Source organism: Cylas formicarius, unplaced genomic scaffold, assembly GCF_029955315.1.
Source record: "Cylas formicarius isolate icCylForm1 unplaced genomic scaffold, icCylForm1.1 PGA_scaffold_10__41_contigs__length_53128322, whole genome shotgun sequence".
Lineage (NCBI taxonomy): Eukaryota > Metazoa > Arthropoda > Insecta > Coleoptera > Brentidae > Cylas > Cylas formicarius.
In genome coordinates, this window is record NW_026844214.1 from 27758090 (window position 1) to 27774676 (window position 16587).

At 31.5% G+C, this 16587-nt stretch overlaps 1 protein-coding gene and 2 long non-coding RNA genes across 7 annotated transcripts in view; all 3 read right to left on the minus strand.

The window, feature by feature from the left end:
* Positions 1–16587, minus strand: part of LOC132696645 (uncharacterized abhydrolase domain-containing protein DDB_G0269086-like) — a 147771-nt gene that overhangs the window by 72649 nt on the left and 58535 nt on the right. The gene's annotated exons all lie outside the window — the stretch shown is intronic.
* Positions 7521–9564, minus strand: LOC132696690 (uncharacterized). Its single transcript, XR_009618064.1, has 3 exons — positions 9407–9564; positions 7794–8001; positions 7521–7710 (listed from the first exon to the last, which is right to left on the minus strand). It is a non-coding gene; the product is annotated as an uncharacterized LOC132696690 (long non-coding RNA).
* LOC132696708 (uncharacterized) lies at positions 13526–15664 on the minus strand. The gene is made up of 3 exons (XR_009618068.1): positions 15521–15664; positions 15251–15465; positions 13526–13686 (listed from the first exon to the last, which is right to left on the minus strand). It is a non-coding gene; the product is annotated as an uncharacterized LOC132696708 (long non-coding RNA).

Below are 16587 nucleotides of genomic sequence, written 5' to 3' on the forward strand. Positions count from 1 at the left end.
CAGATTCAGCATGGCAAAGTGACTAAAACGCTACATTTTCAAAACCTTCTCTAAACCTGTTTCGGAAATATTAATAAAAAACTATTTTCGTAGAACGTAGAATATACTTTTATAGTTTGGGCCACTAATTCAGGAAAGATTTATAAATAATAAAATTGAAATATGGAATAAAATGTTAGACAGAGAATTATGGATCAAGTGCTATCTATCACCACCAAGGCCTCCACGTAGAAAATGGATAATTTTCCAATCTTCAAAACTCCAACATCTCGAGCTGAGCCTGAATTATCTTGTTTTTAAATCATAAATAAATTATGTAGTGTAAATTTGTACCGCTCAACATCAACAATGTAATTGTAAATGTGGTTCCTTGGAAAATAGTTAATAAAAATACGCAAACTAAAAAAAGAAATATATTCGCATATTTAACACCGAAATTTTGTAACTTTCCTTCCTCATCTCAAGTAAGTCAGCTCCCTAAGCTGAAAAATAATTCCGAATTATGATCCGAATAATGTATTGTATACATCAGGTTTATACTCACGCGGAGAATTTTGTACAATTGCCTTCTATACGGTTGGTTTTGAAACCAGTATCTGTATTTCCAAGGCCAATTAAAATAGAATTCGATGGGGTGTAACTTTCGATAGTCGGGGGTGTATCGATATTCGAACAGATATTCGTAATCCGCACCATGAACTGGATCGTATTTCACTTTAAGCATCCTGTCTATAAATTTATTTATGGGCATTATTGTAATTATAATAACTAATAAAAATAATAATAAATAAATAATAAACAAAAAATTTAAACTAATAAAGTAAAATTTTAAGCAGGTTCTCTTTCAATATTATGGAATATATTGATGAATTTTGTGCTGGGTTTATAAAAACTTTCTTACATGATTGACGTTTCGCAATTTTATTGCTTGGGAGTCTAAAAAAGATCACACGTATTCTGAAATTTTACTAAAAAAATTAATGTGTATAAAACAATACGGATAATTATTGCTATTTATCTCCGATCTTGAATAATGATATAAGTAAAGAGATAATAAGAAAAAACAAGCTACAAAAAATAATTACAGTTAAAAGTTGAACCCAATACAACCAAAAGTAAACGACATTCACATTGAGATTGATTTTCCGTGTTAATATACATACTGTATATTAGCATGTGAAAGTTCATGTTGTCGTTTAGAATTTTATTGCCGATCTCTATGGTATGGTTAAAAAATGGTTTACATTTGCGGATTTAATTTTTTTTTAAAGGCCTGTAAAGTTTGTGCTCGTTTTCTTAAGAATAGCATTTTCGTCACTAAAGGATACAGTTCGTTTGATTTTGTATCTTTTGTATTGTATTGTATCCTGTACAATGAAACATCTCTTTTACTGTTTACTGTTAAAAAAAGCACTAGAATTAACGTTGTCCACATAAGATATTAGTTTTTTCTAAACTAACCAAAACCCTAAGACGACGTAGCCTAATTTTTTTTTTGAAGCTTATCTTAGCAGCGAAAAAATGTAATATGTCACCTGAGCTCTTGACGTTTTTTCGTATCTTGCTTCGTTGTCGAAAAAAAATTCTTATTGCATGTTCCTAATTGGCAACAAATCTTAACCAGTTTTGTATTAATATCTTTCATAACCGGTATCCAGATTCCTTGTAATATGGTAGTTTTATATGTAGTGAAAAGAGAATAACGCATCTCTATCTAGATTAGAATATTTGGGTCAAAGGGTGTTGCAGCCAAAATTTCACGAATTTTTTCAACAAAAAATTCACACAAATGACTTATTTTCTCCTTTTTTAATTCAGGCACTAAAATTACCGTTTGGCCTGATGCTTTACATACCCGGTGTTAGGTCCGGAAGGCCTATCATCTTGTTGTCCAAAAATCTCATAATATTATAATAATAATAAGATCGGTACCGGTTGAGTAGCTACTAATTAACTAATTAATACAAATTGTACTAGGTTAAAAAAAATGTTTAAAAGTGATTTTATTTAATTGCCTGGATATTATTATTATTACGCCTACAATAACTGTTCAAAATATCTTCCAGTTATCTCAATAATCCTTTTGTCACAACAAATAAAAATACCAAATTTCAACAAATTCCAACAAGGGATATTTAATATATTTTTTAAAAGTTTGACACACACTTTAAAATTATACATTTCAGAAACCATTTTCCTCATTTTTTCATGTAGAATGCCCTTAAAATATTGGAATGTTGCAAATTTTAATGGAAAATTAGCTTAAAGTAGCAGCCAGTTTTTTCACCATAAAAAAAGTGGATGTTCAATGAGTAATAAGAAACTGATTCAGGAGAACAGTTAACTAAAGTTTCCTCAAAACCATACTTTATGTTCCTTGTATGATTATTAATCCTTCCAATATTTAATTAAAAGAACTATTATAGAGATCGCTTCTATAAATGTAATATAATTTTTTAAAATACATACCTGCAGGTTGCTCCTCCATCTTAAGTCAAGACTCAGTTTGTATGTAAAACCACTGTATCTAACATAAATGAAGCATTTATACAAAAAAATTCAGAATTTATTTCAGACCAGCAGTAAGTCGTATTGATTTTTTTTTTTGCGATCAGTTTAATATCGTTAATACTCTAGCGTGCGTCGCGATCATTCCCGCGTTTGACATTTCTTGTTTTCGCACGAACGAAACGAACGAAACGATAACACCGCGTTCTAGATAGACGTAGACATTTATAAAATTTATAAAGAACGGATAAATGCAAAAGGTAAACTTACAGATTGATTTCTAAGACGACGTCGAAATTTTCGAGTTCACTGTTTACTCGCGAAGTGGAAACTTTCGGTTTATAAAGAGGCGAGCATGTACTTAACGCCCGAAGTAATTGGGCGTCCGCCAAAATGGCGGACTCGGTTTAGAAAATATTTTAAATTGCTTGCCTGTAATGATATGTGTGTCGCATAATTTTGTCATTAATCGGACATACTCGCTCACTTTTTATTTTTACTTTGTGTTTTGGTTAGTAAGTAATTGAAAAACCGATCTACAGAGTTCATTACAAGATGTATACAGCTTGTTCGGAAGTGCTTACCAAATAAAAAAATGTCTAATTATTAACTCTACGAAAAAAATGCCTCTTCCTAAAATGTCCTGCTTGGTGAGAAAATGAACTTGTACAAGAATCATGTATGTTGGTCATACAGAGTGGCTTCAAAAAGTAAAATTAACAAAAGACCAACAATCCTAAGGACTGTGCCATAACAAGTTATAACAATAATTCAAGAAAAATACTTCAGAAGAGAAGTATCGTGAATAATCTTAAAGAAAATTAGTAGTTTAAAATTAATTTCTTATTTAGAATTTTGTGTCCTTAATTAATTCGAATTGTGTGCCTGAACTTTGTTTGTTGGAACAACGTGGAATAGTTTACTTAAACCAGTGACAATATCAACATTATCACTATATTACATCATTACCTTACATTAAAGTTAATTCAATAAGCATCTTCTTTATCTTTCTCCTACAAAATTTGAACCAATCAGTAAAACAAGGGCCAAGATTTTGCAACCACAATATTATGTTAACTATTGATTTGGTCCGTATTTACCATTTTAGCTCATTTAATTCCATTATTGGTCCTATTTCCAGCGTTATTCATGATTCATTAAATAAGAATACGTAGTTGTCAGCGCGTAACTAAAAATAATTAAAGCGATTTGTTTATTTTATAGATAGCACTTTCAATTAAAAGGGGTTATAAAAACCGGTGCTAAATGATCCTGTTGGGTAAATTATAAACATTCTGAAAATCTCATCATTGCATGTTGAAATCAATTTATTTAGCACATTCACCATAAGTCAACAAAATTATTTTCTTCTATTTAAGAATTTTGGAACAATTCCTGATATGAGTGTAAATAAAGAAAGGTGGAACAGCAGAAAATAACTTAAATAAAAGCCGTAATAATTTCAACAGCTGGAACTAGACTGATGCCAGAGTTGTGAATAATATGTTAAGAAAATTTATAACAAAATATTCCTTAGCGGCACCAAATTGAAATTGAGACCTTTGGGGATGCATATTTGACATGCCGTTGTTGTTGTGGTGGTTGCTGCGAGCAACCATAAGTTACAAATACATTTCATTGTGGTAATGGTCATTTTTTGGGGTTTAATTTTAATGTTTTTGATAGAAAATTATACAAAATCATCAGATTCAACATACAACACGTTTATTGTGTAATATAGGCGTAATTTGTATTTTTTGGAAATTCTTTTTTATTACTGACTAACCAATATGCAATCTGTTGTTTGTGTAATCCAAACACCTTGATCTGTGATAGTAATGGTAATAGTTTAACACCAAAATCCGTAAACACAACCCTACCCACCGAGATGCGGTAGTTTTGGTGTAATTTTTTTCCCAAGTGTTAATTCCTGTAGAGTGACTATTTAGAGCTAACACAGGCATTGAATTCTGGAAAATAATATCATCTTATCGATTCCCTATGCAGCATTCAGATGATCAACTTAAAGGATCTCGACTCCTAGACTATGTTAGTTTCACTCTAATATTAGAAAAATTATACCGAGCAACAATAGAAACTTCAATTCAGCAAATTTTAACAAACGCTTATTGATAGTTAAAAATGGCTGCTTTAGTAATAAGATGTCGTTTACCAAACACATTTTCCATGTGTCTATTATTGTGTGTTTCAGTAAAATAAGCGTTGTAACTACTATGAATTAGTATTTTTTATCTGAATCTTTTGTATTGTTTTAAATTATAAAACCGGTTGATAAAAGTATCGTTCAATCGATTTTTGCTTGAAACCGGGCACCATCAATTCTAAATTAAGCAGACCTTCGCGTTGGAACATGTTTTCTGCCTTGTTGAAGATTTTAGACTATTCTAACCTGACTTGCGGATTGTTTTATTTACTAGAAAGACGTAAAATTAATTCTATCCAAAAATACAATCAAGATCATTACTATTTAATAATGGCGATCATCCAAAGTAATGGTTACTTTGTGTAAGTACCTAGGAAAATTTTAATTCTTCTATTTTTAAAAGAATACAACTAAAAAAAATTGTCATGTTACCCACTATCTTGTTAAAGTCACCAAAAGAAATTTCAGAGATTCTAATCAACACCCAAATTTCTGATAAAAATATGGAAAATAGTCGTAAAATACTGAACCCTAACACCAAAAATTTTGTTCGAATCTGAGACAGCATATTAAGAAGTTATGGCTTTGATACGCGAAAAATAGTGAAATGGAAGTTCTACGAGAAAGAAAGAAACCTTGCGTACTTTTTAAAATTCTTAAATGGTTTATTATTAGGTTATTGAGTTAGTGAATACAAAATTAAATAAAACACGATTTCTATAGATACGTAGTCAGTTTAATTCTACACTGTAACATATTTACAACTGCATCTCTAATTCTTATTTCATCTTAGTTCCCATCCACTTACAAAAGAGCTTTCTCAGGTTCAGGTTCTATTATCGACTGATCTACTATAGCTATAGTATATAGTGCAAAAGTTGCACGCACATATTAATGTAATGTAATGTATGTATTAATGTAATATAATGTACTCCATTTTTTTAAAATTAATACACAAAAGTTGCCTAAATTTTTGTTTCAGCACCCAAAACAATGCTTAATGACACCGACTTTTTAATTCGAGATTATGCTGCACGTAAAATCGTTCCAATCTTTTGTTAAGTAATAATAATAATAATAATAAAGGGCCTTTATTCGGTTTCGACGGAGATATTTTACAAAAATATATAACTGTGGGGGTGGCATCCAACATAGTTGCTCTCATGCAGCCCCCTAAAACGAGTATATGACAGAATTTATAAAATAAAATATAGCATATAAATTATATATATCTAGACATTCATTCAAAATGGTAGACTCTGCTAGTGTGAATTCGAAGAAAAAAATACATATATACAATTTGATAGTTACTAGTTTTATGATCGGTCTCTATTATGATAAATGTATTGCTTAAGTTTTGGTTTGAATGAAGTTAGTGAGGTGATTGATCTCAGTTAGAGAGGGAGTTTGTTGTAAACCTTGATAGCATTGTACGTGAAACTGCGCTGAAACTGGGCTGAAGTATGTTTGGGAACAGTAAACAGCCCCCTATGGCGAGTATTAACCGAATGAATATCTGATCCACGAGTAAGTACGGTAACCAAGTTTACACAAATACTTAATGCGCATTAACTTATAATGCGATTTGCGACATTGAATTTTAAAATTTACACTGAAATATTTGTTTTCTTTGAACAGATGATTAATTGTTTTGCACCTTCATAGAGTTAAAATTTTAACAAATAATTAAAAAATCCGCTATGTTTTGGATAACAAAGTATGAACAATTATAATCTCAATGTTAGTGGTTTTATGTTAATATTATACCAACTGTTGTATGCGTTTTTGTTAGCAATTGTCTGATAGCACTGACAGATAATGCGCATTTTGTGTTTACACGAATGTTTAATCTGAATTCAAGGGAGATAATCCACATATTTAATGCATTTTAAGTTAATGCGACTTGGTATTTTTAAAACGGTTTACAATTGTATATACAGGCGTTTAATTCAAGTTCGCGTTCCTCTAAGGCGCGTTAGGTGCAAACTTGATTAGCGATATTAAAAGTTTTCTTTACGTAGGCACATTAGAGAAACTGAAGTTGAACATACCTAATTTATAAGCATTAAAAGCAGTTGAAAGGACAACGTTGATTCGCGTTTTGGGAGTCGGGCCACCTAGTGACGTCACCCAAAGTACTTGCTGACACTTGTTTAAAAACTACCTTAATATTGTCAAAATTTTGAATGTTCCAAAATGACCCTAATTCAAATACAAATTTTAGATAGGTCTTAAGGTCAAAATACAATACAATTTTAAAATAAAAGCCAACAAAAACTAAAGACATCAAATACACCTCAATTAAAACACATAAGACACTAGAAGTCAGGATTCAAAATAGGTAGTAAACATATACTTAGCTCACACGTACATGTCTGTCGGAAGATCCAAAATTTCTTGAACAACATATAAAGCTACTACTAACTTTGTTTTAAGAGAGTTTATTTTTAAAAAAATGAAGCAAAGTGCGTGAACGTCCAAATCTTAAAAACTATTAATTCGTGAAAACCCTTCAGTCAGGCTCCAATGTCCTCAGTTTTAGGTAGCTGTTTTAACAAATTTATGTTCTTTGAAACTTTCGTGCAGATATAGATTGATTGAACTTTAAGGTTGGATTTTTAAAATTTTATTTTTCAAGATTATTAACCTCGTGGGATATTAAAGTTAATCTAAGAAGTTTGAAATATTTTGTTAAATTTTTTGTGTAACACTTCTGAGCATGCCAAGTTCTTATCACCTGCGAAAAGAACTATTTAATGTTGTTGTTGAGTTTTCCTAATAGGATTTCATGTGATATGCAATGAAATGCGTAGGATAGGTCACAATAAATAGAACCGGCATTGCAAATAAATTTGGTTAAACTAAACCCAATTGGCTGGCTAACTTTTATTTACATATCAACTTCATACAGTCGTATGCTTATAACAAAAAAATTATGTAAAAACAATTGTGTGTGGAATTGTCACATCCTCGATGACTCAATATTCCACCAACCGTCTCTTCGTTGCCCAATGTTTAAAGTATAACGGGTTGCTGGTCTGGAAAAAGTGGCGTTCGTCGGAATCCAGGTCAGATTAAAAAAATCGCGTTTAATGATACCGCTGTACTTTCAAAAACTCACCCTCTGAATCTCAAAGGGAAGATTGGACGGCATGTAGTCGCAGAACACCCTCAAGTTACCGTAAGGTACCCAAACCCTCGTTCGGAACGGGTAATCGTAAAACGAACTCAGAGGACGCTGAATTTTGTCGTCATAATAATATCTAATGTCCGGCATGTATCGGAAATTATATCCATCCTCGTCACGGTAATACTTCAACTGCAGCATCCTGAAACCGTCCTTTGTTTCGCTGAAGGCTATAGCTTTGTTTTGGTTTATAAATATTTTTGCAAAATTGAAACACAAAAACACCGATTTAGGCATATTTTCTTGTATCCTCATGATCATCACTCCAACATACACGGTGACTTAATTTAAGAATTGCAGTTGTTACTACATATTTTAAAAAAAACTGACTGTCTGCGGATTTTCAATATTCTCCTAGCTACGTAAACATTAATTGTGGCAAAAAATGATAAATACAAAAATTTTAGGACATTTAACTCGTAATAAAATGACTTAAAAATATTTTTCCTCGCACTTGCCATGTTTGACATATGAATCGGAAGGGGAATCTCATTAAATTTTATCTTTATTAAATAGAGAACAACAAAATATTTTCCCTTTTACAGCAATCAGCTTTTTATTTTAAGAACAACTGACACTGACTCTTCTGGGTTTCTTGATTTTTAAAATAGTTAAGGTCCCTATTGAGAAAAAGCAAACTTTTCGCCGTCACCGCTAGTGAAGCAATGGAGATTGGTTTTTTTAGGGCGACCTAAAGAGTCAGAATGTTACGTGCAAAAATATAATCATTTTGATTTATGGATTATGATGTCCAAATGGCAACTTTATATTTTGAATAATAACGGAGGATACATCGAAAATAGTCACTAACCAAAACTTTAGTTAAGAGCAAAAGTTACTTTCAAGACGCTATTTATGAATTTGAAATATGCTATTTATCTTTCAGTTGAATTGATAAAAATAATAATTATTTGAAGTTATTTTGCTTAAAACTGAAAAATATAATATGGACAAAACCTCAAATAACAAAAAATCTGAAAGATGTTATTTATAGGACTAATCAAAACCCAATTGCAGAAATAAAATTTTAATTGAACTGTAATAAAGAGGAATTAAATAAAAATTATTCATAAAATTGTTTAAGATACCGATCCTGGAAAGACAAAACTTTAAATTCAAAATTTCATGGCTTGATTTCATTTCCGTTAAAAATCTGCAATAAAAAAGTAAACTAAATGATCTTTCATATTAATGAAAATATGGGAAACCAATAATTTAAAATCTGATTTGATCATTTTTCAAGTCACAAAAAAGTAATGGACAAATGGCATCTGTGTATCTTCAATATTAACGGAGTTTCCCATCAGAAGACAACGAAAATGGTCACCCGTAACTATAGTTAAAAGCAAAAGTTAGTTTAAGACGTCATTAATAAATTTGAAGTGAGATTGGAGAACCAGCGATTTAACCTTCCGAAACTACGCCTGTGAAATTTTTGAAATCGCCACAGAACGGTTCAAGTCGATTCACCATTAACGCGCATGCGCGATCCTTTTAAAACCGTTCCCAAATGAAACCCAAACAAAGCTAAATCACAGCCTACTCACTTGGTCGGAACAAAAGGCCAAGCAAATTACTTCACAATAGTTGGAAATCGAATGATGTTGAGTCTCGCTTGTTTTCGCGTTCAGAAAAATAAAACTGGCTCATGGCTGACGCTACGCAACAGTTTCAAAATTAGCAAACAACAATATAAATTTCTCCCGCCTTCGTGCACAAATAAGTTGTCGCGTATATACGTGTTGCTGTAAAAAATCGTAAAATCGACGAATTTCGTGTCCATGGTATACAAAAATCTCTTCGAAAAGAGCGCCCCTATTTTTAGATGCCGACTTTGTTGACAAATGCAGGTGCGGAATCGCCGCTCTGTTCTGACCGCACCAAAATTCAAAAATCAAATCTTGTCACAAACTGCTAATTTGTTTTGGAGATAATTATTATTATATTCTGAATTTTGGAATGAGTATATATCATACCATAGTCATGTAGGCGTGGTCAATATCAGCTTTATTATTTTAAATGAACCTCCTGTATGGTATTGCATTTTTAGATTCTAAATAAAATTCTGAACAACCCTTATCTCATTAATCCCATATCTAAAACGGACAGTTTCTACGATAATTGATATTTTCTATAAAAAAATGTCATGCGCAGTACATTGTTTAAAATGGAATTACTCAAGTTAGAAGCAAAATTTATACAGGAATAACTTCGACCACGGATCAGTCTACAGCCATCCTTGAGCATTTCCTAAAACTTTACAGAGTGTATGAAGGAAATGGTTACCTTTTGGTACACGTTTTGTGCATAGAAATCTTTGTTTGGTTTAACATCAATTCGATGGGGCGCCGCCCATTGCAATAATCGCGTTAATGACGGATTAAATAATATGCTTGAAGATATATGGATTAGACTCCGTGGCCCGTGAAACTGACCACCTAGATCACCTCTACTGTAATATATAGTAGTTTAGTAATTAGTGTTTTCTATAGCGTCACATTAAGAATTTAGTGTGCAATGGAAAACGCCGACAAATAACCACGAAGAGCTGTTAAATAGGGTCCATGATTAATGGTCAACAACTAGAACAAATTAGAAGAACACTAAGATTTCATATAGAAGAAAATATTTTAGAATTTAAAAAATGTTAAAATAATAAATATAACAATTGTGTGTGATTTATCTTATTATATGTTCCATAATATTTATGCCATACTAATTTCAATCAAAACGATTATTCTTCCGGGCAAAAACCTTTATATCTAAAAAACGACTAGGTATAGGACAATCTTAATATTTCTTATTCAGAATTGAATTTTGAACTTCAACCTTAAGTAGCCATTTTTTTGTGTACTCTACATAGCTTTAGGAAATGTTCAAGGGTCGCTATCGACTGCTCCGTGGTCGAAGTTATTCTTGTACAAATCTTGCTCCTCATTTATTTACGGTACTGAATAATTTCATTTTAAAGAAAATACTACATCTGACATTTTTTTGCACACATACATAACCCCATCTCTTCTTAGCATTTTGTTTTATAGTCACGAAAATATAAGTGTGCTATGGAATACCAATGCGCGTCACTATTTGTCACCTGAATTTAGCCTGTTATTTTTCTGTATTTAATTAAGAAATTAATCTCGAGATGATGATAATGATGACAACATTAATCCAGGAAGAAATGAGTTACGTAGCTATAGGCACGAGAGTGTGCATGTTTCGATTTTTGAAGCAGCCAACAACCATAATTTTGATATTGCCTTTGTATTTGTTCAATGTTTATGATTTTCTTTCAAATAATTTAAGGAAGTTCTTTCGCGTTGCCCGATTTAACCACACTTAAATTTAAATGCCTGTTGATTAGCAATTAAAAATAATAAAGATGAAATTTAACTATTACTAGAAGTAAAAAAAAATAAAAAAATAAATAAAGATGCACATTAGTGGAGTCTGCATTTAGTTATTGTTTTACTGTATGAGCTGCATCTTTTAGGTGCTGTGTATCTCTGGTGGTCATTACACAGAAATATATTTTCAAGATTGTACTGAGTTAGAGGAGAATATAAGTTGAGTCAAAAATTACAAATTTATTGTGTGACGTTCATTATGCCATACAGGGAGTCAATATTTATTTGCAAAATAACGTTTTTTTTTATAAATGCTGTTTTTCGAATTCTTATTAACCTTTAGAATTTATAATTATCTTGCTAAATTACGCATCATGCTAATTTTACCCCCTGTTTCGTTGCATACACCCTTTACTTAGAATATATTTTTTCTCGTATTTATTTTTGTAATATAATTGATGCATTTTGAAATAAAAAAAAAAACATATCTACAACAAACCTTATCCCTTTGACATTGTTTTAAAAAAATATCGGATCTTGTTTCTGTCTTAAGCCTGTCATTACAAATTAATAATACTAATAACAAAATTATGAATTTTTGCGTGTCTCTTTATTATTTGATTTTTATAACCAAAACATCTTAAAAATTACAATCGTTTTAATTATTTATAATTTATATTTAGAACGAGCGATACAAAAACTCCATTGTTCATGTCATAAATACCAGGCACGTCATCAATACTAAAGTAATTGTTTATAATAATATTTCTTTTTTCTATGACAGGTCATTAATCCAAAAAAAACACAAAAATAAAAACTGAAAAAAAAGTACAAATGAAGTAAAGTCGACAACGATTAATCCATATAATTAACGAAAGTATTCTTCACTGAATGTGGTTCTAGTCTCATTAAAATTTGCTTGATAGTTTTTCTGATTACGTTAATGCATTTGACGGAACTTGATAGATGATTTCTCTTCCTCAGTGATTGCTGAGTAAGGTTTAAGTAATATCTAGTCCATCCCTGAGCACGGGTCGCGACGGGTCCCCATCGTATGTCATAATTCCGACAACAGAATTGCGTTGGAGCATCCGCCAGAAAGAAAAACAAAAATTATGCTTTTGTAATGAAAACCCGACCGACGCCAATAACAATGTTCCGAAATTAGCTGCGTGCCAAACTTGTAAAACGTGATATTTACTTTTGGATATTCGTCCCGGTGCCATGTTTTCGATTAACAAAATAAAGTTTTCGGATTTTGAAAAAGTTTTAGAGCTCTCTTACGCGCTGTAATATTAACCATATTTTTTAAATCTTCTGTATATTATTTCGCTTCTAATAATCCGCCAAGAGCCAATTTCGTTATTACCATGAAATCAGCCTTCCCACGACATTTTACGTGAGTCTATTACCAGCTTTTGACGTCACAGTGGTGGCGTAGGCTATTGTTTACTTCGAAACTGGTATAGCAAAGCTCATGTGGCGACCAAAAAAGTAAATTATCCCATACTTCAAAAAAACAATTTCTTTGAAAATGGCCAATTCTTTTAAATACTTATTTTCAACACGTGCTAGATCTTTTTAATTTATTTATCACTTATATTTCCAAATTAATCGTAGAATGTGGAGATTTTTCCAAATGTCTGATATGATGGGCTATTTTTTTACTATATCAACTTCAATCAAACTATTGTCAAATTTCAATTTCATTGTTATTTCTATTAATTGCAAATGCATAATGACTGAAATACTGAAACCTAGAAGTTTTGTGGCACACTTATAATATAATCATCTTGTTTGGAACGTTACACTTGTAAGTAAAAGTAAAGCAATAAGAAATCAATTTCATACTCATTTCTATTAAATGCAAATGCAAAATGATATTGATTTAGCGTTGTTGATGATTATTAATTAATTATTATGTAATATAATATTATAATATATAACTGCTGGGAATAGTCATTAAAATAATTTTTTTCTGTCGAGAAATTTTTCATGTTTTCCACATAATCATGAAGTGTAGAGATTTTATGAGAATGTCTGATACCATAACTATATCAAATTTTTGTTCAGTATCCTTAAGATGCTCGTTATCATTGTCATGATATTATATTTGGCATTTCCTGGCAATTATTAAAATGCAATAAACAACTTATCAACACTTTTCCTTGTTTGTATAAGTATAAGACCAATTTCTTTTCAAATTTGTATAGGAATTTTTCTTGCACGCTGTATAATAAACCATGCTGTGGCTATCAACCATTAAAAAAAAATAGTTGGTTAGTTAAAAAAATAATTCATTAAAGAAAAAACATCGTTTCTAAGGTAGTTTAATAATATCTTTAAAATACAACAAAATTGCTAAATACTGAAATTAAATTATTTAATATAGAATGTTCTATCATTACTATGTTTCTGGGTACCCCAAGGTAAATGTCGATTGCATCATGCTACGCCAAACGGTACAGATGATTTCTAACCTAAAAACGCGAGAATAATTTAAACAGCAGTAATTTGTGAAAACGGAGGAAGACGCTCATTTAAATTAATTAAATCCAGAGTTGTTGGAAATGTTAAATTAGTAGGAACAAGCCCTTACACTCTCCGAAAAAATAATAAGAATTTCCATGAGCAATTTAGGTTATGATAGTTTGTAGTTTACATTTTGATAAGTAATAAAATAGTAACAACAAATAAGTAAAAACAACCAAATGTGAATTTGCATCAGTTAGCATTGGGAAACTTTTGTAATTGGAAATTTAGACTGCACATTCTTCTACACTAAAAGCAGGATTGAAGAAGCATTGTAAGAGCTAGAACCTGTTTTTACTTCTCAGATTCAATAACAAAGTTTTCGAACAAAAGATCCAAAGGTAATATTTACTATTACAAACCAGCATTTGGATTTGATAAAAGATCTAAAAATAGCAAAAAAATATGAAGGTTATAGGAGATGTATTTGAAAGAAACTAAAGATAAACATAAACGAAAATTTTAAAGACCATTTTATGAGTTTCGACACAATCGTAAGAGAACCAGAGAATATAAAACCTAAACCGGAAGAAAAAGACAAAGTGTTATTGTTAACATTAAATGAAGAATATAATGCTATTATTACTACAACAGAAACAGTCAATCATTTCAATCAAGATTTCAGCGAAAAAGTGACATTCCAAGCAGAATGTTTTCCTTGTTTTAAATGTGGAAAAGAAGGTCACAAGATGTCAGATTAAAAGTAATAGAAAAGTTCAACCAACTAGATCGAGAGGTCCAGCAAGAAGAAACTATGAAATTGCAAATCCAACAGAGGAACGAATATAATTTATGGCATTGAATTGTGAAAATATACAAAGGAACAAAAATTTGCTTAATTTCGATTCAGAATCTATTTACAGATGAATTTGAACAATTTATGCCAGACGATAATTAATTGGCTAGTACGATGAAAAGTGCTGTAGAAAATGGTATCTCATGTTAGCAAAAAACGAGGAATCTTAAAGGAAACTTCCAAGGTTTGAGTGTAGTAGTAAGTACATTAATAGTAAAAGGTATGAAACATAACTAAATATCAGTGTTAGAATTCATGAAAAACTGACATTTAAAAAGAAAATGTAAAAATATGAGGTAATAGTATATTATACAATAAGTGTGGTAAACGGTATTTGAGTCACGAGTTTAATAGTGCTAAATAATGGAATGGTTTAAAAAGTTTACCAAACGTGTTGTATATTATACTTTTTCTACGAACATTAGGTTTTGGGTACAATGTTTTTGCAAAACAAATGAATGCAAACGTCAAAATTCAAGCCTTGCGGTAATATTTCCGAAAACATCCGATTGATTCCAAACCCGTGCGGTAATATCTTGGAAATATCCGAAGTGGCTGGGATTCGTGGGAAACGAAACTGATGCTGACACTTTCCGCAAGCTAGATCGATGTATAATTGGTATTTTACAGAATGAAGTAGAATTTTTTTTAACCGTAATCTTCTTGTACTGGTAATTAATATGGACTATAAAAATTCGGTAAAGTTTCTTACTTACACGTAACTTTCGTAAGGAATATTTGGTGGGAACGTAATCCAGCAAATGGGTAGGCCAATAGTGGGGGTACCACTTACTGACACGTGAAGGTTCGTAAAAATCGAGTGGTCCTCTGATATTGTAATCCGTGTAGTACTTAGAATGGGGTACGTAAGAGTAGAATTTGTGCCCGAACACAGGATCATAAGACAAGGTATACATTTTTCCTGTAACAACTGTAGAAAGTATTTGAGTCAAAGGTGGGTTTACACTTAATAGCACTTTACTTACGATATCAATTTAAGTATCTTGTGCTTACCACAAAGCACCTCGTCAGACAATGATTAAAAAATTGTTTTTCGCGAAACGTCGCCAGTTTGGAAGGGCGCCAAAGTAATTTCAATGGCTAATAACACGAATAGGTAGAGAAAATCTGCCGATTTATTATTGAATTTTTTTGGCGAGCCGCGTAAAACGTGTGGAGAGGCAATATCCTTGTAGGCGAGTGATCGACCAAAAGGAAAATCAAAAGTCATTTTCGCATAATGTATGGCCTTCTCATCAGAAGCAAGTAGAGTGGGAACCATTCGACGTTTTCGCATGGCGTTAGGTCATCTTCAGTGATAACCAAAATGTACTCGCTCCTATTCGGATGGGTAGTGGGGACTTCATGGTATTATTTTCGTCTGTCGAACCGGTCGTTTGAGATATTTATTGTATTTTATATTCTTGTATAATTTTATTTTATTTATTAATCTTATTGAAAACATAATTTCTCAATTATAAAATCTATGGCTTGGCACTCCACGCCGATAGAATAATTGTTGGGTTGGGTTAATGCCATCTCACTAGTGAATCAACTATAAATAATACCGTTATTAACTATAGTAAGATCGTTCATATCGAAATTTTAATAATAAGGCAAACTCCATTAATTGATCTTCCGAAATTCTAATAAGTTGTTGTCCGGGGATATTGAGATAATCGTCCGACTTCTTATTCCTTCAACAAACACAAAACACTCATTGTAACATCTATCTATGTATTTAATATTCTAAAATATGTTGATAAAAATAAATGGAAGTTTGAGATTAGTTGAAAATACGTGTTTGGTTCTCTTGGACTTCAACAAGGCGTTCGATATTCCAGAACAGAGTGTACTTCTCAAAAAGCTTTAGTATTTTGAACTGAGTCATTCAGCTGTGCATTTATTTAAAAGTTATTTAAAGTGCCGTTGCCAGAGAGTAGTCTGGGTAGTCTGGTAGTTTCTAGTTTTGTTGCTACCAAGAAAGGAATACCACAGGAAAGCGTGTTGGGACCGTTATCGTTGTCAGTCTATACGGCAGACTTTTCGTCTC